The sequence below is a fragment of the Ornithorhynchus anatinus genome, chromosome 18 (assembly GCF_004115215.2).
Source record: "Ornithorhynchus anatinus isolate Pmale09 chromosome 18, mOrnAna1.pri.v4, whole genome shotgun sequence".
Taxonomy (NCBI): domain Eukaryota; kingdom Metazoa; phylum Chordata; class Mammalia; order Monotremata; family Ornithorhynchidae; genus Ornithorhynchus; species Ornithorhynchus anatinus.
Window position 1 is genome coordinate 31,511,087 of NC_041745.1, and position 22,171 is coordinate 31,533,257.

A 22,171-nucleotide genomic window follows, 5' to 3' on the forward strand; every position below is an offset into this window, starting at 1 on the left:
TGCCGAATTGAACATTCCAAGTGCTCAGTACAGTGCTATGCACATAGTAGGTGCTCAATAAATACTATTGAATGAATGAATGATGTTGGCGAAAGGAGGTTCTTGGCAAGACAAACTAGATCGAGGTTCAGCGAGTAGGTTGGTAATAGAGGACTAAAGTGGTGGGCTGAATTGTTGTAGTGATGTGAGGTAAAGGGGGACAGGGAGTTTCCGTTTGATGTGGAAGTGTATTGGCAGCCACCGGAGGTTCTTTAGGAGAGAAGAGACATGGACTGAATGTTTTTTCAGAAAAATCATTCCGGCAGCAGTTTGAAGTATTGACTGGAGTGGGGAGAGACAGGGCACAGGGAGTTCAGAAGAGAGGCTGATGCATTAATCAAGATGGGGTAGCATAAGTGTTTGGATTAACATAGTAGCAGCTTGGATGGAGAGGAAAGGGCAGATTTTAACAATGCAGTGAAGGTTGAATTCACAGGATTTAGTGATAGATCCAACATATTCAACTGAATGAGAGAGAGGAGTAAAGATAATGCTGAGGTTGTGGCCTTGGGAAAGAGGAAGGACAGTGGTGCTGTCTACAGCGACGGGAAAGTCAGGGGAAGAACCTTATTCTTCAACTATAATTTCACTGTATTTAATCCAGGCTGAACTAGCTTCTCGATGAGCATTTGTTTATGTAGGAGGCCTAGGCTATTTAAGAAAGCATTGGGGGTGGAATTTTATTATGCATGCTCCAGTTCTTAAAAGTTTTTCCTATTTTAGAGTTAAGATAAATGCACCATGAACAATGCTACTAGGTGTAAACAAAGAAATGTTTTATTTAGGGGCCCACCAAAATACATTTTACTAATGCACCAGGTTTCCATAACAATTACAAATAGGGGATTCACAGTGGATTTTAGAAATATTTCACATGTAAACATAACTGGCAGCTGCAACTATGAAATAAACAGCACATATATTTACAGTCCTAGCAGTTATACCGTATGGTATTGCTGATGGGAAAGACTTATGTTTTGGCTTTTAGCAATTTTAGTTGTGTTTTCTGAAATGTCCTATATGTTTTCTCTTTTTTTAACACCTAATAATGAAACCCTCAAAACGCTGCAATTATAACTTGTTTTGGAGATCAACTGAGAGATAGTAAAACAACTATTCCATTCATTATCTACCTGTTTTTAATGGGGATAATAGCTAATCATTTAAAAACAAAATAAACCAGATTATGTCATTGCATTACACTGGGGAGACCTATCTCATGTTCCCTCAAATACATATCAGGTTTGACCTGCCTAGTCATCATTTGATTGACAAGATATATTTTTTAAGTAGCACACTTTGGAAATTGATAAGAGGTCACAGGTAACACCGAAGAAATGTTCAAGAAGACAGACATGATATCTGTGGTTGGTCTTGGTCTCCTACTTATGTTGAAAGGCTCAATGCTATCGCTGCTTCCTAAATTTCAGTTTGTTCAATTTGGTCCCGATGTCATATTATTGCCACTGTTTTCTATCAGTTTCCTTTATCAAGTACAGTATTTATTTAGAGAGTCCTAAAAACCAAAGCACCATTCTAAGGAAGCCCTGGGCTGGATACAAAAAGAATCATATTGATGCAGTCCCTGTCCGACTCAGAGATCATAGTCTAAGAGGTGGGAAGAGTAGGTATCTTTCCTCCATTTTACAGACAAGTAAACTGAGGCTCAGAGAGCTTATGTGGCCATCTAATGGCCAGTAGTAGAAATGGAGTTGATTAGACTGTGAGCCCATCATTGGGCAGGGATCTATGCCTAATTGTACATTCCAAGCCCTTAGTCCAGTGCTCTGCACTTGGTAAGCATTCAGTAAATACTATTGAATGAATTAATGAATGAACTTCAGTGTCCTGACCCTCAAGTACAAAGATCTTTCCATTAGACCATAATGGCATCTTCTCTGTCTATCTAGGAATCATGGACAATTTTTTCCTAGGTAGCCTAATGTATTTTCACTTGGCTGTTCTCAAGGGGAGGAAGGATTGCCCAGGCCTGGCTGAGTAAATATATGTATATATTTTATAGCAGTGTGGCTTAGTGGAAACAGCCCGGGTTTGGGAGTCAGAGGTCATGGGTTCTAATCCCAAATCCACCATTCGTCAGCTGTGTGACTTTGGGCAAGTCATTTAACTTCTCTGTGCCTCAGTTACCTCATCTGTAAAATGGGGATCAAGACTGTGAGCCCCAAGTAGGACAACCTGATTACTTTGTATCTATCCCAGTGCTTAGAACAGTGCTTGGCACATAGTAAGAGCTTAACAAATGCCATCATCATCATTATTATTATATATAGTACATATGTATACAAATAATATATGTATACATATAATATATATATGTATTTGTTTTTCCATAGGCTTATGGACAAATCATGGAATTCTTTTGATCTCTATGCTAGGTAAGTGACTCCTGAAAACAGTCAATAACATACAGCAGCTCCCAGGCAAATATTGAAAACATATTCCATCATGTATACAATATTTAATTAGATCTAGTCATCAGAGTGACACCTTATCGTGGCAGGAGAGTTTGCATATGCTGGTGAACCTTCAAGCTAGGCCATATACGGCTACCCATAATGGAAAGGCCTAAGCTGAAGCATTAGACAAAGCCGATTCACCTGGGCTGGGCAGCAGCCGTGTGGGAAAGAATCAAAGACTGATGATCATTCGTTCATTTTTGCAGTCATATTTATTAAGTGTTTACTCTGTGCAGAGCACTATACTAAGCAATTGGGAAAGTACTATATAGCAATAAAGAGTGACAAGCCCTGCCCACAACGAGCTCACAGCCTGGGGGCGGGGGATGCTGGAAGAGAGACAGACGTCAATATAAATATATAAAATTACAGATATACATAAGTGATGTGGGGCAGGGAGGTGGGAAAGAGTAAAGGGAGTAAGTCAGGGTAACGCAGAAGGGAGTGGGAGATGAAAAGTGGGGCTTAGTTTGGGAAAGCTTTTGGAGAAAGTGAGCCTTCAGTAAGGCTTTGAGTGGGGGGAGAGTCACTGTCTGGCAGATTTGAGAAGGGAAGGGCAGAAGTAGAATGTGGTTCAGGGGTCAGCAGTCAGACAAGTGAGATGGAAGCCCAGTGAGAAGGTTAGACCAGAGGAGTAGAGTGTGGGGGCTGGGTTGTAGAAGGCGAGAAGTGAGGTGAAGTAGGAGGGGGCAAGGTGATGGAGAGCTTTAAAACCAATGTGAGGAGTTTTTGTTTGATAAGGAGGTGGGTAAGAAACCCCTGGAGATTTTTGAGGAGGTGTGTGACATGTTCTGAATGTAAACGTTGATCAAAGACAAAGGCAGAATCCAAGTTTTATTGCATGGAAGAAAGCAGTGGTAAATCACTTCCATGTCTTTACCAAGAAAAGTCTACAGATACACATACCAGAATGACCTTATGACAGAGTTTGGGTTGTTCTAAAGAGGGTGTGTCCATGAAGTCAAACCCAGTGGCATTTGAAGAAGTTGCCAGAGTGCTAGGATGTGACTGCCAGTGTAGAAAAGTTTGAGTTTTAATGTTTATCAAGTTATTTCCTGTGTTAAGCACTGATCCAAGCTTTGGAAGAGGTAAATATGTTGTACTGTACTCTCCCAAGCATTTAATACAGTCCTCTCTGTACACAGTAAGCATTCAGTAAATACCATCGATGATGATGATAATCAGATTGGACTCAGTCTCTGTCCCCCTTGGGGCTCCCATTCCAAGAGAAAGGAAGACCATGAGAGCTTTGTTATCATATATGGCACCAAAACTCTGAAACACACAGCAGGTGCATTTCACCCATCACACATAATAGTCTGGGTAGTATCTCCCTCTATAGTCCTAAAATCACCCAGGCTGACTTATCTTGCAGAACGGAGAAGCAGCGTGCCCAAGGGGAAAGAGCATTTACCTGGGAGTCAGAGGACTTGGGTTTTAAATCTGCTCTTCCACTCCCCTGCTGTATGAATTTGAACAGCGTGCTTCAGTTTCTTCATCTGTAAAGTGGGGGCAAAATACATTTTCTCCCTCTTTCTCAGACTATGAGCCTCATGTAGGTCAGAGCCTTCCGAACTGAATAACATGTATCATGCCAGCACTGACACAGTGCTTGGCATACCAGATAATACAGTCACAGAAATCGAACAAGTGATAGACATCTCTTGAGTAAGTTGCTACATGACATAAGCCAAATTTTGATGAGAGACTTTGGGAGAGAGACTCCGGACTCATCAATAAAACTCAAAGAGGCAAAGGAAGATTTAGAGTTGTTACTTCTGTCTTTTGAGTGGTACGATTGCTTTCCTTCACTCCAGTACCCTAGTTGGAAGTATATGTAAACGTTGAGGATGTTATAAAATCAAGAAGTTTTTTTTAATGTATGTTTTATAGGATTTTTTAAATTAAAAAATGGCAAAGGTGAAGGAAAATTTCAGTTGAGGTTCAAGCTTCTGTGTGCTCTGTACTCAATTTTGACCATTACTCAGTTTAAAGCATATTGCTTTATCTTTCTATGAGACAAACCTGTTGTTTCCCTGTTTCACATGGGCTTAGTAATGCATGCCTTTTTCAAGCTGCATTGTGTTGTTACAATGATGGAAAAGTAATGAGTGGCAAAAACAACTCAGAAATATGATGTTTTTCAATAAAAGTCTGTTACGTCACATAGTTTTCCAAATTATCACCAAAAAAACACTTTGGAGAAATATATTATTATCAAACAAAGTTCAGGATCCAAGACAATAAATCAAAAGAAAGAGTCCTTGAAGGTGATAATGCATTCTTGTTCAGATAGTAAAATTGATGTCAACCCTTTAATGTTTTTTCTAGAATAACAAATATAATGCTTTGCTAATATAATACAGTTGTAGCTTTCTTGAATTCAATTTGCCCTATTTGGAAAGGAAAATTATTCTTGAGGACAAAACAATGAATCCTCTGTAACGCACAAATACTGGCCATGAATTGTGTCCAATAAATTCAGAATCTAAAGTGCTCTATTGTGGGAGAATATCTTCTGTAAGGGCTGGTTTATTCACTGGTTAAACCAGGTCTTTATTTTATTTTAAGAATCATTACTGTATTTAAAAAATACATGAAATTCATAGAAATGTGAAGGCTTTTGTTGCTTATAATTAGGTGGCAGGTGTGATTTTTCCTTACCCATTTTCAAGTTTATTTTAATTATCAATCTTCCCCTTATTATCATCATTTATTTTGAAAGAGTCTTTTTGGCAGATGAGCTGACTTTAAAAAGTCACTTTTGGCAGGAAAATGATCAGGGAAGGCCTGATATGAGTCTTCTATTACCATCATATTGATTTCAACTGTACATTTATCTTGTTAGAGTTAGAAATGAAATTAACATCATTATTTTTTCCTAATCAATTACCGTGTGTTACTTTTCACTTCTGTTTCTTCCAACTATCTAATCACTAGAAGTATCATGAGCAAATAAATTTGCTTCTCTTTAATAGCTCTCTGAGGGGAAAAAAAAACAAAACAAAACAATGAGAACTTTCTACTCTTCCTGTTAATCTTTAAATTTAGGATTTAAAGATTCTAAATTACCCCAGATTGAGTTTGGGCTACAAACTACTCCCATAGAAATTGTCACAGAGGGGTGGGAGAGGTAGCTAGTTACATCCTATGTGATGTTCTTTCACACCAACCACAGATTTCAATGAAGTATGGCTCCAGTTTTCTTACATGCCTGAATGTGGCTGAAATTGCCCCGGGAAGGGTGCAGCTGAAGCATGATTTAGGAAAACAAGGTAGATTAATGCAAAATGGAGACTGGAAACAAAATGGAGTAAGTAAGGCCAGTTAAGAGTTGTTTTTCACACTGTTACTTCCACAATCAATAATTTATTTTACAACTCTTTCCCCTGCTAGATTGTAAAATCCTTGTGGCAGGGATTGTTCATAGCCTATTTTACTCTCCCAATTAGTACAGTGCTCTGTATATGTGTTGAATATAGATAATTATATTAGCAACAAAAACAATAATAATTGTATTTGTAAAGTGCTTAGTCTGTGCTAAGCCCCATATTGGCACTGGAGTAATAATAATAATAATAATGTTGGTATTTGTTAAGCACTTACTATGTGCAGAGCACTGTTCTAAGCGCTGGGGTAGACACAGGGGAATCGGGTTGTCCCACGTGGGGCTCACAGTCTTCATCCCCATTTTACAGATGAGGTAACTGAGGCCCAGAGAAGTGAAGTGACTTGCCCACAGTCACACAGCTGACAAGTGGCAGATCTGGGATTCGAACCCATGACCTCTGACTCCAAACCCCATGCTATACAAGCTAGTCAGGTTGGACACAATAGGAGGGTGTTCAGGTATTGGGCAGTTATTGAATAGATGTTAAAGGTAGATTGATTCTTGGTGTACTTAGGGACACCATCATAGAGGTCTTGGAAATTACTGTATTCACATTATTATTCTACTTTTTTGCATAACATTACATGGAAAATTAATTACAGCAGTCAGGGGAGCAGGAGGATAAAGAGGAAGAAAAAAAGGAGGAAGGAAGGAGGGGCTAAGGAAGAGGATGGTAGGAGCACACGCCACTTAACTTCTCTGTTCTTCAGTTACCTCATCTATAAAGAGGAGAGTAAGGCTGTGAGCCCCATGTGGGACATGGCCTATGTTAAATTTGATTAGTTTGTGTCTATCCCAGAATTTAGTAAGGTGACTGATTCATAGTAAGCACTTAAATATTTTTTTAAAAGTACAGGGAAGCTTATAAAAAGTGAATATACCTATTATATATATAATACATATGCATATATATATACAAAAGTAGGCTGAGGATGGGTATAAATATATGATGCATGTAGTAAAATAAAATCAGCCAACTCTCCCAGTAGGGGAGCTTCGCTTAGGGAGACAGACAATATGAATAAATAAGTAATTTATAATTACTTATTACTATGCCCTTTGTATGCTGAGGGAAACAGGAGCTCCCACTGCAAAATGAGACCTTACCCAGAGACTCAGGGAGTTCGTGTCGATTTCTCACTCCTTTGTCCTTCCAATAACGAGAGGGACACGTTTTCCTTCAACTTAGGTAGTTTGTGTTGTAGGGTTGACAAAATATTTTTCATTAGCCATCTGCCTTCTCTATTTACTGCAAATGGAAGCTTAATATTTCAGCATAAACAGTCATCTTGAAGAGAATGATTTGCATTCCAAAATGCGCCTCCTAAGCAGATCACCTTCTCCTTAAAGAAGCCCTAAGCATGTGGGTAAAGTGGCACAATTATTTCCATCACAAAGAATCACTTATCATTCGTCAGTTGATACGTTACTGTTTAACTTCACCCAGTTGGAAATGTCAATCAATACTTGCTCGTACAATATAGGAAAATATGTAATGACAGTCAATTAAAGAGAGATCATTTGGAAGTCTGCTTCAAATGCATCATTGTTTTCATTTTCTTTTCATGCTGGCTGTACTGTTGTTTAAAATGATCCTTGACGGAGTCCAGCTTTTCTCTTTGTGAAAGAAATGTCCATAATCACTTAAATCCTATCAGAAAATAGGTGACTTCCTCTAATTATGCTTAGCACTAGTATTCAAAGTACTCTTTTTTAATCCAGGTTTTAAATGAATGATTCTCATCAAGTAAAAGTCTTAAGACTCTTCAAAGCAAGCAGTTGGCTGTTATGCATCGAACTCCAACTCTGCTACTGGCCTCTGTGACCCTGGGCAAATAACTTAATCTCTCTGGGCCTCAGTTTCCCCAGATGTAAAATAGGAATAGATTGTAGCCCCTGTGTGAGACAGAGACTATGCTTGATCTGATTATCTTGTAGCTGCTCTAATGCTTAGCACAAGACTTGGCACAGAGTAAAGTCTTAGCAATTACTATTACTATTCATAACGATAATAATAATAATAACTTCATGTCCACTTTTATTGCTATTTTTTATGGGTGAAATATCTGTTCTGGCATAGCTACACAGCTAACATGGGCGTAATCAGAGACATAAAACCAACTACCTGCAAAGTGCCTACTAAGTAGATTTTGCAGAAATTGATACAAAGTTTCTTTTTTTTATCCTAGCTGAACATTGGAATTTCATGGGATTTAGGACGTACAGGCTAGGAAGTAACTTCCTGGAAAACTATCAATTGCAAAAGTTGACAAGTCATAACAGATAAGACACTTTCCCTAATCTGGGCAGTATCTTACCTGCTCCAAATATTAAGAAGTGACAGTGCAAGTTAGGAAATGAAATAATAAGGAAAATACATTTGAGGTGTCGCAAATCATTTGTCCATTTGTGGGTTATCAACTTTGAAATGCTATTGTTGACTCTTTTTCATTTGCCTGTAGGAGAGTCGATTATGGAAATAACAAGCCCAGTAATTTTCTGGGGAGGAGAGAGCAGAATACTGTAAACATTTAGAGCCTCAACTGGAATACTCATGTGGAGTAGAGGGGAAGCTCTTTCTTCACCCTTGTGCTTTGTTTCCTTTGTGTACACTTGTTCGCTCTCAACCCTGTGCTCTTTCCATTGTACTACCCACCTGTACTCTCTCTTCTCTTGCTTCATCTCTTGTGAGTCCTCTCTTGTACACAATCTTCCCTGTGCTCTCTCACTTTGTACTCTCTCCTATGCACTTTCTCCTGGAGTAGATAATGATAATAATAGTGATGATGGTGTCTGTTACTCGCTTCCCACATGTCAATCACCGTTCTAACCACTGGGGCGGATACAGGCTAATCAGTCCCTGTCCAACATAGGGCGCCCAGTCCTAATCCCCGTTTAAAAGATGAGGTAACTGAGGCGCAGAGAAGTTAAGTGACTTGCCCAAGATCACACAGCAGATGAGTGGCAGAGCTGCCATTAGAACCCAGGTGCTACTGACTTCCAGACCCGTGCTCTTATCCATTAGATCGTGCTGCTTCGTCAGTTTAACTCAGACCATTTTTCTAAGTTGCCGGTGAGTCTTTTTCCAATTCATAGTGACTTTAAGAACCTTGTATCCATAGAGTTTTCTTGGTCAAAATGTGGAAATGTTTTACCATTTCCTTCTTCTGTGTAGTAAAAACTAAAGTCTCTACCGTTGACTCAGATCAACGTTTTGCTGACTTGATCATCTATCTGCCTTGGACTCTTTTTCATGCTACTGCTGCCCAGCAGAGGTGAAGCAACTTTGACACTTTTGTTTAGACCTTTCCATTATGGGTGACCGTAATGAGAGAATATCTCTGAATAGCAGAGCTCGAAGCTTCATTGGCGTACACCTGCCATGGTGAGGTGTTGATTCATTGGAGAGAACCCAGACCATAAATAGTACTAAAGAAAACATTTTGCAACAAGACAGGGATGGACCTGTGGAAGAGCATGACTGATCAAATACTAACATACTGCCAGACCTCCTGGGAGTGGCCCCCTGCCTCCTTACAAATGTCCAGCTCTGTCAGTGGCTGTCATTGTCCGGATTGATTATCCCGATGACTCACCATAGTGAGAGGCAGGTGGAAAACTATTTTCCCCTTCCCGCTTGGTCTTTTCTGGCCTCTCCACTTCTGAAGATGAAGTAATTTGTATAGAGGTTATATTTCTTCTGCTTTTTCAGGTTTAAGCTTTAATACAACCATCAGTAAGTCATTCCACACCCAGTTGGGGATCCTGATTCACTCTTTAGAATCAACTGATGGAATTTATTGAGCATTTATTCTGGACAGAGCTCTGTATGAAGCACTCAGAAGTGAATAAGCAAATACCTACCCTCAAGGAAAACTTGCTAATTATTGCTACTAATCCATTCATAACTGCCCCATCTGAAGAGCCACATCCTCCACAGGAAAAATACAAATAAAAAACTGTGTGGAGGCAGGAGGTATAGTCCTTTTGAAAAATGTGTTCTCAGTTCTTGGTTTCTTTGATTTCAGATACATTGATAAAAAAGTAAATAAACATTCAAACATTCATTTTACATTTAAATGTAATGTACCCTTCATTTCTGCAGCCACTTTTCAGAAGTCATGTAGGGTTGATCCTTTTTTTAAAATTTTTATTCATAGGCTGATATTTTATTTAGAGCTTCCATTTTCTTTCATGGAGGTCTTGATGCTTTTTTTTAGTCTCCAACACTTAAAAACTTTGTTGTTTTTTTCCATTCGCACACCCCCTAGTGTGAACCGAAAAACAATAAGTGCTATGTTGATATATTTAGTTCACATTTCTTCCTCTTACACTCTTTACAGTCTCTGATATTGTCACTTGTCCAACTCACACATGCTGAAACTCTGAAAATTATTCTCACCAGCAGCAAAACCAGTGAAGAAACATATTTCACAGGCCAGTGAACCCTTTTCTTGACTGCGAATATACTCAGTCCTTTTAATCATTCTTAAGTGAAAAGCAGTGAAATATGTGAAACTCTAAGTGAAAATTGCTATCTTCAGATATAACTCTACCAACAGCCAAATAATTTTAAGCACAATATGATACATTACTCTCTTTCTGAAACAGGACAGTTAAAGAGTTGTTATTTTCTAGCTTACATACGCTTTTGGGAAACACATTTTTCATTTTGGTTTAATTAGAAAATACTGGATGCTTGTAAGCGGTGGTCTCCAACATCTTTGTGTGGTGTTTAAATTTTGATGATGAAGTATATTTTTTATCAGTCATTCTATGCCTGATAAAACAGCTTAAGATCTACTAAGGTATTGCATATGAATACCCAGAAAGCTGTATTTGCACATTTTCCAATTCAGAGGCAGGAAAACTTTGTAGAGATGGTGCATATGCTTTATTCATGAATTTGTTTCTCTACTTGAACAAAATACCATATTACTGCTCCCTAAGGTAAGGACCACTCTAGAAAAGTGAAGTGGAGAATTGAGGAAACCGAGAAGCAGTGTATCGTGGTGGAATGAGCACAGTACTGGGACAGGAGACCTAGGTTCTAATCCAGGGTCTGCCACTTGCCTGCTGTGTGACTTGGGGCAAGTCACATGATTTCCATGTGCCTCACTTTCCCTATCTGTAGAATGGGGATTTAATACTGGTCCTCTGACCCCCTTAGACTGTGAATCCAGCGTGGGACAGAGACTGATTCTGCTGTGATTGGATCATCTCTTACCCTGTGCTCTAACATAATAAGTGCTTAACAAATCCCACAATTATTATTATTCATTAATTTAATGAGCCGGGTACATCTACCCAGTTCTAAGTGCCTGGGGAAGTACAGTTCAATAGAGTTAGAACTTCATTATACAATCCAAGAGTTTAGTGCAGTGCTTTGCACAGATGAAGCATTCAATAAATTCTACTGATTGATTGATTAATAATAGTAGTAATGACATTAATAGTAGTGGTAGTATTTATTGAGCATGCACTCAGCTTGAGGGAGGCACAAATAAAGTAACATGTTCCCTGTCCACCTGGAATTTATCTTTTAACAGGGAAGACATATAGAAAAAAATATTTTTAGTTGATGAACAGCTTTTATGCTCTCAGCCCCAAGAAGCGATCCAAGCCACAACCCCATTACACTTCTCAACTCCCACTGGAATTTGTAGCCTCTGAACAGGGGATCCTGGCCCTGAGCTGCAAAATAACTTGCCAGCTACTTCAAGAACTCCCAGTGCAAGAGCCCTCTGTCCACTGGACTTTCACATCCCATTTTCTGAATCATGATGCTTCCCATTCCAGATCCTTAAAAAGCCAAAGTCTAGAAAGGAGCCCTTCCTCTTCTAGTCCTTCCTTTCTTTCAATCAAAGGTATTTATTTGAACACTTACTCTGTGGAGAACACTATACTAAGGATTTGAGAGAGTATAAATACAATAGAGTTGGTAGACATGATCTCTGACCCCAAGGAGCTCAGAGGCTAGAGGCCGAATAGACTACAGACACCATCAACCTTCCACAACACCCTGGAAAGGCTGGAGGCTGTAAACTAGGCTGTACCCTGCTTAAACTGTAAGCTCCTACCCTAGCCTGTAAAAGCCTTGTAGGCAGGGGACATGTCTACCAAATCTGTTGTCAGCTGTGTGACTGTTGGGCAAATCACTTAACTTCTTTGTGCCTCAGTTACCTCATCTGTAAAATGGAGATGAAGACTGTGAGCCTCACGTGGGACAACCTGATTACCCTGTATCTACCCCAGCACTTAGAACAGTGCTCTGCACATAGTAAACACTTAACAAATACCAACATTATTATTATTAGATTGTATTCTCCCAAGCTTTTCCATTAGGCCACTATGCTTCTTGTGATAAGGAGTTGTTCATCACCAGTCCATAGGTAGTGATAGTTATTTATGATAGTTATTTGTCCTTCTCAGCCCATATTCAAAATCAGAGTTCCAAGAACTGTGAGCTCACTGAGGGTAGGGATTGTGTCTTGTAGTATCTGTTCCATCCAAAGTGCTTTGCAGACAGTAATCAGTTGATTAATCATATTTATTATTATTAATAATAATAATGGTATTTATTAAGCATTTACTACATGCCAAGCACTGTTCTAAGTGATAGGGTAGATACAAGAGGTAGATGAGAGCGCTATAAGGTAATTAGGTTGGACCCAAAGACTGTCCCACCTGGGGCTACAGCCTTAATCCCCATTTCACAGGTGAGGAAACTGAGGCACAGAGAAATGACTTGCCCAAGGTCACTGAGCAGACAAGTGGCAGAGGTGGGATTAGAACCCGCATCATCTGACCCCCAAGCCCATGCACTTCATAAATCCTGTTGTGTCTATCTCCAGTCCCTTCTCCCTACTTATACACTTAGATTACGAGTCCCCTGAGGGACAGGGATCATGCCAAATTCTCACCTGTGTATTCTCTTCCAGCACTTAGTACATCATCATCATCATCATCATCATCAAAACCATTTATTGAGCTCTTCCTATGTGCAAATCACTATACTACTACTAATAATAATATTGGTATTTGTTAAGCACTTACTATGTGCCAAGCACTGTTCTAAGCACTGGGGTAGATACAAGGCAATCAGGTTGTCCCACGTAGGGCTCACAGTTTTCATCCCCATTTTACAGATGAAGTAACTGAGGCACAGAGAAGTTAAGTGACTTGCCCTAAGTTACTCAGCTGACAGACGGCAGAGCCGGGATTCGAACCCATACTGTTTGACTTGATTAACAGTGCTTAGAACAGTTCTTGGCACATAGTAAGCATTTAATACAACAGAGTTAGTAGACAGCCTTCCTGCCCACAATGTGCTTGCCATCCCTGCATTTAGTAAATACTTGAAAAATGCTATTACTACTATGACTATGTCTCCTATTAGAGGAGGACTTTACACTACCTTGCCTGAATTCAGAGGACTTTCCTCTTAGTTGATACGAATTCCATCTTCAATCACTGGCCCATCGACCTATGATTCTGTCTCTGGCAGTGATACCTGGAGCTTGAAGAAACCGTGTGATGGCTTTCTTCCTAAACATCCATCTTCAAAGGTTTCTTATGGGAAGGACAGTGCCTACCAGTTCTCTTATATTATACTCCTCCAGATGCTTAGTGTGTTGTTCTGCACACGGTAAGCACTCAATGAATATGATTGATTGATTGAAATGGACCATTCCACTCTCCATCCCAACCTTCTCTTTGGTAACCTACTATGGAACAATTATCCACAAATTGATCCAAACCTTTCCTTATTCTGCTGATTCTTCCACCCTATAGTTTCCTGTGGGAATGAACACCCATCTTCTTTCTCTTTACCGGACAAAGAAGTATTTCCATGTGTTTGTTTTGGACCTATTTTCTCTCAAAGGTCACTGAATATCTTCTCATCAATCATTCTACTAGTATTTTTTGAGGCCCTACTGAAATCACTATGACATTTGTTAAGCAATTACTGGATGTCAAAGTACTATGCTAAATGTTGAGGTAGATAAAAGATAGATTGGCTACTGTGTACACAGTTGCTTATAGGTTAAATAAAAGAAACAAACCTGGCTCAAACTAACAATTCTGGCCTATATCTTTTCCAGGGATAAAACAAGTGCTCTGGATGTTGGAAATGTACAATAGCGTTTTCATGCTATTTAGGAAGATGCTAGTCCAGACCTCTGACTCACACCCTGAATCCTTCATACAGTTTAATAAATTACTCTACCCACAGTATTTGCTCAGTAAATACCATTGATTGATCGATTAAAAAGTCTTTGCACCTCCTAAATGCTGAGTCCCAAGGAGTAGAGTTTGAAAACCCTTCAGTCTGGTCTAACTTATGCACAGCATCCTAGTTACTGGACACAGTGCTCAAAACAATTTGTTCCACTTCAGTGAAGGAAATAATTGGATTTTTTTTAAAAATATGTCTTCATACACGATTGGGCAATGTGGTAAAAGAATGCCTAAAATATCTTTCCTGATTAAAATACTCACTCAAATACACCAAAGAGTTAAGTTTCAGTGAATCAAATTCAAATTTTAATTCACTTCAAAAGCAGTGCACTCGGTGTGATTTAAATTGGGTGTCTGATGAGCTCATAGGTTGGGACAGTCAGGCATATTTCAATTTAATTGTTTATACTGAGTATGGTTATCCATCTCCCTAGCATTAATTCAGTTTGGTTAGGAGGCCTGTGTTCCTGCCCTATATGTGTATTTTCTCAAAGAAGCTAGTCCAATCCCTGAACAGTAAAGAATAAGGTAGAGTAACTGACAGTTCCATGGGGAAAAAAAAATCCTCTCATTTAATTGAGAGATTGAAACACAGTGATTTCCCACTAATCTGAGAAAAAATGAATAGAGCAATGATCCATAGACTTGACTGGAATGGAAGAATCTGAATTTTCCATTTCACTGCATTCGTACACTCTAGAACAATCACAATTAGTTCAGTGCTCTGCACACAGTAAGAGCTCAATACATGCAACTGAATGAATGAATGAAACTCTTGAGAGCAGGGAGAACAACTACTTCTATTTTCTCAAGTGCTTAACACAGTACTCCTCACAGAGTGAATGCTCAATAAATGCCATCGATAATAATGGTGATCAGAGAACAGGTCTTCAACTTTGCTTCCAGACATCCAATAGTGTTCTGCACACAGAAGGCACTGGTAAATAATAATGATAATCATAATAATCATAATGATGTTTACTCTCCCTATTGATAATCTATTTTCAAGTCTCCCCCTGTGAGCTGTAAACTCCTTGTGGTCAGGGGACATATCCACCACCTCTGTTGTGGTGTATTTTCTTAAAAGCACATAGTTCAGTGTTCTAATAATAATAATAATAATAATGTTGGTATTTGTTAAGTGCTTACTATGTGCCGAGCACTGTTCTAAGCGCTGGGGTAAACACAGGGGAATCAGGTTGTCCCACATGGGGCTCACAGTCTTCATCCCCATTTTACAGATGAGGGAACTGAGGCCCAGAGAAGTGAAGTGACTTGCCCACAGTCACACAGCTGACAAGTGGCAGAGCTGGGATTCGAACTCATGAGCCCTGACTCCAAAGCCCGTGCTCTTTCCACTGCACCACGCTGTTTCTCCTGCACCTAGTAAGCAATTGTTAAAAAAAAAATGTATTGACAGAATTCAAAAATAGAATTAATTCCACTCCATAAACTCAAGGTTTCCTCTGGTCCAAACTCAGCTGTGCTGATGAGAAAATTGTAGTGGCTAACGGCACTAGGAAGGTTGACTCAGTGAATCCTCACCAATCCCCACATTTAAACAGGAAAGGGAAATCCAAGTCAAACAAAATAAAAACATCAGAAAAGTCTTTGCAAGCACTTGATAATAGGTGATAGATTGCAGTGCAGAAAAACAGTTTTATCTATTGCTTTGAATGAAGATTCAGTCGTTTTGAGCATCCATTGTTCAAAGCAAATACACTTATACTTTGTTTTCAAAAAGTGTGATATTGAAAGAAATCAATGCTGGAGCAGTACAACTGTATTAGCAGCAGAAGCCTTGGGTAGATTAATTAGGGTGAAATGTTTCATTGAGTAGTTCAAATTCACCAGAGATCTAAAACTGGCAAAGAACTGAAACCCATGTGAAGGATCAACATATGTTCCAGTTATTTCTTGTTGAGAAGGCCATGATGAAAAACTTCTCCACGATATGGCAATCACATCCTAGATGTGGTACTGATCTACTAAGTTGAAGAGAGTGCATTTAGTCAGAACAAAGTCGTTGAGGTCACTGGTGTTTGAAATAAAGCCATAGGGAAGTTGCTCAGAACTTCTTTCTTTCGACTCAGGCATAATCCCAGTATACAGTTCTATCTCCTAACTGCTCCTAACTTTTAACTTCTAGGCTTTGAGCTCATTGTTTGGTAGGATTGTCTCTATCTGTTGCCGAACTGTACTTTCCAAGCACTTAGTACAGTGCTCTGCACAAAGTAAGCGCGCAATAAATATGATTGAATGAATGAATAAAAGGAGTACCTCCGAGCCATCAAAATTTCTGTTTGTTAATTTGAAAAGGTGTTACAATGAAATTTTTTTTAGTATTGTTTAGTAATGTACACTTTAAGTTAAATATGCCACTTTAAGTTAAGCTTTGCATGTGAGTGACAGTAGGGTTTCTCTAGAAATTTTTAAAAAAACTGTAGAAATGGGAGACTCAGAGAGTGATGTCCTTTCCCCACAGTCTTTATCTTATACCTCTGTGGTTTGGAAGATGTCAGTTAAATATGTCATTAGTCCAAGAAACAAAGGTGTATGCATGATCACAGAAGATTTGAGTGATGCCTCTTTCAGAAGTTCCCAAAAGATCTGGGATGGTAGGAGAGGACTATAAGCAAATAAAAAGTAAGCATTTGGGGAACTCAAAATATGTCACATAATCACATGGAGGACTTCTAAAAAACCTCTCCCAGAAGCCTGGAATCAAATATTTGGTGATCAGATTCCTGAATCTTTTTGTATCCTCGCGCTTACCTGTAGAAAGTAGGTGGAACTAAAGTGGACTAAGCATTGAGAACCCACTGGGGTCGATATACTGAACTAAACACTTGGGAACTATACAACAAAGAAGTGACATGTTCCCAGCTGACAAGGAGTTTACATCTACATAGCCCAGCTTTATACCCTGTTGCTGCTGGGGGAAGGAACAGAAAAATTGTGATCTAATTAGCCAGAGCATTTTCATAGCTGCCTCATTTTCTTCAGCTGTTTCAGCCCAAATCTTGTGAGGCTGTCAAATGTTTCTGTCAGATCGAGATCTCGATGTTATTCCCTGCACTTCTCCTGCTTGTGATGTGAAGCAGAGTTCACTTGGACTGTACTCTTTTGGGCTTTGAAGTTGCATTGCCATCCCAGGTGCTAGGGCTTAACAAAGTTCTTATATAGACAGTGACTGAGCAAATTTTCTGATATTACCAGCAATAGAGAGCAACAAAATCCAGCTACCTCAGTCAGGACCCCCCCGCCCCCTTCCTGAACAACATTCACCCTTATGAAAAATTCCACCGGTTTTGTAAATTAAAGGTGATTTTATTTTTTAAAGAAAATGACCTAATGTCCGTATATGCGTAAGTGACCTATTCATTCAAAGAATACAATGATACCTTCAAGATTAAAACCCATTCCAAGCTTATGATTTGGGGTGTATTTTGCTAAATAGATTTAGTCTTCCATTCTGAAAAAGCCGAGCAATTATTAGTCAAATTCAAAAAGGTCTTGGATTTAATGTTTTTTTAATAGTATTTGTTACGTGCCTATTATGTAATAATAATAATTATTATAGTATTCATTAAGCACTTACTATGTGCCGGGCACCGTACTAAGCACTGAAGTGGAGACAAGCAAATAGGGTTGAACATCCCTGTCCCATGTGGGGCTTACAGTCTCGATCTACATTTTACAGATTAGATAACTGAGGCACAGAGAAGTGAAGTGACTTGCCCTAGGTCACGTAGACAAGTGACAGAGCTAGGATGAGATGGGCCGAGCACTCTGTAAAAGCACTACATTAGATACACGATAATCACATTGGGTACAGTCTCTATCGCACATGGAGGTCTCAACCTAAGTAGTACAGAGGAAAATTTAATCTCCATTTGACAAATAAGGTAACTGAAGCCTAGAGAAGTTAAGTGAATTGCCTGATTCACAAAAAAAGGCAAGTTGCAGAGCAGGGATTAGAACCCAGATCCTCTGAGTCCTTAGCCCATGCTCTTTCCTCGAGGCCCCTGGAATATTTGACCACTTACTGATCCTTGTGCAGATATCATTGTAAAATCCCCATCAGTCGAGCCAGCGGGTAGTCAAGTAGCATGTATTGGTCTTATGTGACTCAGAATAAGTAACACTGGTCAGCTTTTACTTGAAACCTCCAATCTTTCAATCGCCTTTTTAGTTACCTAAATTAATTTAATCCAAATATCTCATTTTACCTGTGTCTGATAGATCTACTCTGATTTAATCTGATAAAGTGGTATTTGCCTCATTCGGGGCTATAAAACAGCAAATTAATTTTATGAGTTGCAGAGATGGTTATTAGTTCTCATCAAACCTATCATATTTAATACCTACAGATTGCATAGTAAACCAGAAAATCATGAAGTGACACAGGTCTCCTGAGACATTTTTTTGCTCTCTCAAAGAAAGAGCATTTGTGCAGCAAATGGTGGGAAAGCAGAGTTGGGTGATGACAGGATATATCTTGCCCATGTCAGTGTTAAGTGACCAAAATTTAGATTTCACGATAAAATTAAATGGCTAATACCTATACTCCTGTGTGCATTTTTAACATCTAGCAACTAACTACTCCTAGGGGAAATAAACTATTATCATTGCGTATGATATGTATTCCTTCCTTATGGAAGCCTCTTTCAGAGCATGCAAACTCCTTTCCTCATTAGTAATTTTTTCTGTTAGTGTTTTAATTTTAATATAAGCTTAGAAAACACCAAATCCATTCTGATAAGGTTTCAATCCTAAAATGAAATAAAAAGTCAATTACCTCAATTAAAGGCATCTTTTTTTGTGTGTGTTCTTTTTTTCCCTTTAAACATGACAAGACTTGCAACTGTTTTTCTATTTAAGTGGAACTTGTAAATAATGAAGTGTGGCAGAAATATCAATAATTCATGCTCAATCATGTTGTGCAGGTAGTTGATGAAAGCAGAGTGCTATGTATTCATTTAGACTTACTATCTGGTAATATGACAGTTTGAATCCAAGAGTTATGCTGATTAGGAAGAAGTCACCAGTTTATACAAAACTGGGCAAGTATTGTTGCAAGTCTATTATAATAATTTTAAAGTTTTTCAAGATAATCTCGTGGAAATTATTTTCCAGGGGAAAAATAGTTTTCTTTAAGAGAAATAAATCTCCCAAACATAAGCCAGTTCCTTGGATTTTTTTGTAATTATTAATGAGGAGTCAAAACTATTGTTTCATACAATCAGGTTGCATGAATGCTATAAGATCCTAATATTAGACTAAGCCTTTCGTTTCATGAGGTTGAGATTGGGGTCACTTAGCTTTATTACATCAAGCTATGTCCAAAGTCATACAGAAGGGTAGGATTAGAAACTCAGTCCAAGATTCAGTCAGTTGGGAGTTCTAGGAAGGGCTCAGGCATTGTGGCCAAAATAGAATAGAAAATAGGATAATGACCAAAGTTGTGATTTAATCAATTTTGCAACCTGTAAAGCACTGCAATCGAAAAATACCAAAGGGAGGTAAACAAGATGATATAGAAAGACACTGAGGTGTGAAGCTAGAAATGATACGTTTCATAGACTGATTACGAATCATCTAGTCCTCAACTGCATGGCTGTCTGAAAACTTTTTAAGGGGGAAATAGCCAAAAAGAGGGTTCATATTAAATTAAGCTCAAATTAGCTCACCCTAATTTTATTTCTATCTTTGGTATAGCTTAAGCAGAGAAAACTACGTGACCATGTGAAGTTTTTTTGTTGTGGTTTCAGTGTAGTGGGTAGAGCACGGGCCTGGGAATCAGAAAGTCAGGGGTTTTAATCTCAGTTTTGCCATTTGTCTGCTGTGTGACCTTGGGCAAGCCACTTCAATGACTCACTCTCCCTTATAGGTGCACTCTGAAGATAAAATAAAGTTCATAATGAAATGTAAGTCCTTTGTAAAAAAAAAAAAAGTGTTCTGTAAATTCGAACCATTAGTATTGTTATCATCATCATCATTATAGTTATTATTAGGAAAATTCAGTTCAATTAGAAATCATTGCCTCAGATTTCTTGGCTTTGCTCCCTCAGAGCAAACTTCTGAACTGCCTAGTGAATATGTTGGTTTTCACTGAACTGAATATAATTATTAATAACATTTGTTGAGTACATACTTTGTACATAATATTATTTCAGATGTTTGGTATTTTGCAAAGATGACCTTTGCAATCTATCTGGGTTGCAGACTTGAAGGGGGAAAATAACAAGCTTCCATGTTTTGATGAAGAAGGAAATGGCTGACAGACTGCACTGGCCTATCCTTGGCTGGTTGACCTGAAAGCTTAACTGCCTATGCCAGGACCATTAAACATGCAGTCAAAGGCGTTCTCGCCCATTCCCTCTGGACTGGGTAGTGTGCCCAGGGGAGCCATTATGAACAGTTTCTGGTGAAACATTTGTCTTCCTACCACTAGCTGAGTGCACGGGAAAAGGCCCAGTCAGCAGTGGCATAATGACAAGGATGAGCTTTTTCTGGACTGCCTCCACCCCACTTTAGGCCTCAGTTGGCCCACGACGAAACACTGCCGGTACATGTTGGAAAAGGAATGCTCAGCCGCATCCAAGAGGTATGTCCAGGAAATAGAGAAAAATAGGAAAAGAATGTCAGCATTTATCCTGACAGCTCCCTGTGATTATACAGTCATTTAGCTCACCAAGAGCTCCATTTCCTCCCCTTTATTCTGGATTCAATCCATGTTCAACTGGTGAATAGAGTGGGAAATGATGAAGGTGCCTTAACACTTTCAAGCCTCTGGGTGTTATTTGTTGCACCAAAAAGTATATGTGTGTGGACTGTCACCTTTTGTAATAAGTACTGGAACAGGACCTTGAGGGACATGTGCTGTCTCTATATTTGGGGTGTGAAAATGATGCATCTGATGGTGAAATTGTGTGAGTGTGCTTGCGTAGGCTGATTCATAACTGACAAACCTTGATACATCTTGTGCAGCTAAATGGTCTCTTGCTGTTTTGTTATATTGCATGATTACTTTCTCCTTCTTGGAGTCTCATTCCTTTTCTAAGTCCCCAAATGTATCAGACAGTGGTGAGACTAGACTGCCAACGATGTGACCTTGGGACATGGACAGTTGTTCCCAACATTTAAATTCCTCACAGCATAACTTCACTGACCAGGTCTTCAGAGGGAACAGGCAATGGAAGGTTAGACAAACCTGTGGTCCAAGGTGTGCCAGAGCGGGGTAACCACAAACAGTGTGGATGTAAGTGTTGTGGTCTAGTGGATAGAGCACAGGCCTGCGAGTCAGAAACACCTGGGGTTCTACTTGCAGCTCTGCCATTTGTCTGCAGTGTGACCTTGGGCAAGTCACTTAACTTCCCTGTGCCTCTGTTACCTCATCTGTAAAAAGGGGAATAAGATTGTGAGGACATGGACTGTGTCCAATGTGATTAGCTTATATCTACCACAGCTCCTGGCACATAAGTGTTTAATAAATACCATTTTAAAAAAAGTAAAAAATCAAGAAACCCTTTAAAGACCCAATGAAGCAAATCTTCGGATGCTGTCACATAGCAGTGGATGCAGCATCAGATAGATCAGCCCAATACAACTGTTCAAATGAGATGATCCCCTTTACAGTAGAGTCCTCAAGAAGAATGTATACCCAGAATGTACATACCCATTTACACAGTTCCGAGATTAACAACACAACTGACAGCATAGCCTTCAAATAAAAGGGTGTATGGAAGCAAATTGGAAACAAATCTCAGCACGAGCCATCTGCTGTTTTGTTGCCATTTCAGTAACTTGCTACTTTAGCTATGACAGAAATTACCCTATTAGATTGCCAGCTCCTTCTGGGAAGGGAACATACCATTTTTTTGTTTTGTACTTCTCAAGCACTTAGTAAAGTACTTTGCTCTCAGTGGACAATCAATAAACAGTACAATAACTGGTACCATCACTATTTCTACAATTACTACTAATTGATCAATCAACCAATTGTGTTTATTGAGGGCTT

The 22,171-nt window shown here is 39.1% G+C and overlaps 1 long non-coding RNA gene across 1 annotated transcript in view; it reads left to right on the forward strand.

Moving 5' to 3' along the window:
- LOC114805431 overlaps nt 1-22,171 on the forward strand; it is a 77,373-nt gene that overhangs the window by 28,668 nt on the left and 26,534 nt on the right. Inside the window, exon 2 of the long non-coding RNA XR_003753408.2 lies at nt 2,394-2,435. This is a non-coding gene — a long non-coding RNA (uncharacterized LOC114805431). The remainder of the gene's footprint in view (nt 1-2,393; nt 2,436-22,171) is intronic.